Source organism: Elaeis guineensis, chromosome 5 (genome assembly GCF_000442705.2).
Source record: "Elaeis guineensis isolate ETL-2024a chromosome 5, EG11, whole genome shotgun sequence".
Lineage (NCBI taxonomy): Eukaryota > Viridiplantae > Streptophyta > Magnoliopsida > Arecales > Arecaceae > Elaeis > Elaeis guineensis.
The window spans coordinates 107,949,466-107,951,562 of record NC_025997.2 but is presented as its reverse complement, the minus strand read 5'-3'; the positions used below and the strand labels follow the sequence as shown (position 1 = coordinate 107,951,562).

At 32.0% G+C, this 2,097-nt stretch overlaps 1 non-coding gene across 1 annotated transcript; it reads right to left on the bottom strand.

Annotated features, from left to right (window-relative positions):
- Positions 1 to 1,477: 1,477 nt before the first annotated feature.
- LOC140858227 (small nucleolar RNA R71) lies at positions 1,478 to 1,584 on the bottom strand. The gene has a single exon (XR_012141796.1). It is a non-coding gene; the product is annotated as a small nucleolar RNA R71 (small nucleolar RNA).
- Between the last annotated feature and the right edge of the window lie 513 nt (positions 1,585 to 2,097).

Sequence of the window (2,097 nt, the reverse complement as noted above, 5' to 3'; positions counted from 1 at the left end):
TTGGTATGATTGATATTTTTTAAAAAAAAAAAACTAATTTATTTATTGCTTTCTTTAATTTATAGTCTTTTTAGTTAGCTACTGTATTTATTTGTTTGCTTTTTATTCTCTTGATTTATAAAAAAAAAATATTATAAATATTTGCTTACTTGCTGAATTGCTTTAGTTTATTTTCTTTATATTCTTGAGTTAACTTTTAATATAATTAAAATTTTATTTTAATTGTTTAAAAAAATAAAATAAAATAAAAATTTATCTCTATATTGACACCTCATAAATCATTTAGAAAATTAGAGACTTAATCATAAAATCTAAAAAGAGAAATAAATTGATTTAATTTAGTCTTGACTGTATGCTAATTACAAAGATTGGACATCTTGGTTTGTTGCATCTCATTTCTATAATTAATCTTAAGGGCAATAACCCATTAATCAGATAAGATGAAGATTTGATCACCCTTCCTTGGTCCAAAAATTATATCCTTCATTTTACATTAAACCAAGCCTTAATTTTAAAATCAACTAGACGTCAGCCCTAGAAATTTCAAGCTCAATAGGACAAGAAAGCTCTAGAGTTGAACCGAGTGCAGATTGGTTAATTGCTCAGTGTCTAAGGCAAGTGGTTAAAGAAAGTGATTTTCAATTAGTTTCGTTGACTGACCTGGCCAACTCAGTTGGTGTCTAAGAAAAGCAATGAGCAGGAAATCTCCCACATCTTATACTTATCTGACCGAGTCAGTTAGTCAGTCTTGAGTTTGGAGTGCTCAAAGGCGGCCTTGAAAGTTAGGAGCTGTCTAGATCTAGGTTAACCTTAGGATAGAAAGTACATGCTTGTCTAATTTGATTGTAATTAACACCTAAACATTAACTAATTTCTCCCTTCTCATAATTTTAAGATTCTTAGGTTCTTCTCTTTAGATTTTCTTCATTCTTTTCTCACTTTATTTAAATAAAAAAAAATTAAAATTTTTCATGTGTGCTCTAAAGTATAATTGTAGGGTGTATGCTCGATCGTAGATCGTTATGACCAGAAATCCAACCTTTTGATCCAGAAATAGAAAGAACCTTTAGAGCCAACAGACGTAAAAATATGGAACGAAATCAGGAGAATGATCCACCTAGGCAGTTGAAGGAGTACTTTACTTCTTCCACATATACCTACTCTCCTTGTATTCAAGTACCCCCTGTGGAGGCTATCCAATAAGAAATTAAGTCCAGTATAATCCAAATGTTACCTTCATTTTATGGACTTAGTAATGAGGATCCTTATAAATATCTTAAAGAATTTCTTGAGATATGCTCAACTGTCAAGATTCACAACTTCTCTGATGATGCTCTTAGGTTAAAATTATTCTCCTTCTCACTTAAGGACAAAGCCAAATACTGGCTACATACTTTAGATTCCATGACTATATCAACCTGGGACCAGCTACAAGGAGAGTTTCTCAAGAAATATTTTTCTATAGAAAAAACTAATCAAATAAGAAAAGCCATAACTAGTTTTTTTCTAATTAGATGGAGAAATATTCCATGAAACATGAGAGAGGTTAAAGGACCTTATTAGAAAATATCCCCACCATGCTATACCCAAGTGACAGTTAATCCAATATTTTTATGATGGGCTATCTGAAAGACATCGACAAATGGTCGATGCATCATGCGGTGGAACATTCATGCTCAAAAGTAAGGAAGAGGCATGGCAACGGTTTAAAATTTTAAGTAAAAATTCATTACATCATATGTCTGCCTCCATTAAAGATAAACCCATGTTAAACCCAAAGAGAGGTGGAATATATGAAGTAGAAAACTCAATAAATATCCATCATAAGGTAGATGAATTGTCCCAAAAGATAGATCAATTATTAAGTATGGGACATTCCTCTTCTCCATCTTGTCAGATGCAAGATATATGTGCATTATGTTTGAGCCCCACTCATTGTGTGAATGATTGTCCAGTTGCACCACAGTTTTCTGAATATGTACAAAAACAAGTCCATCAAGCCCAAACTACTCATAGACCAGGGAACAACCTCTATTCTAGTACGTACAATCCAGGATGGAGAAACCATCCAAATTTTTTATGGAAATCACAACCAAT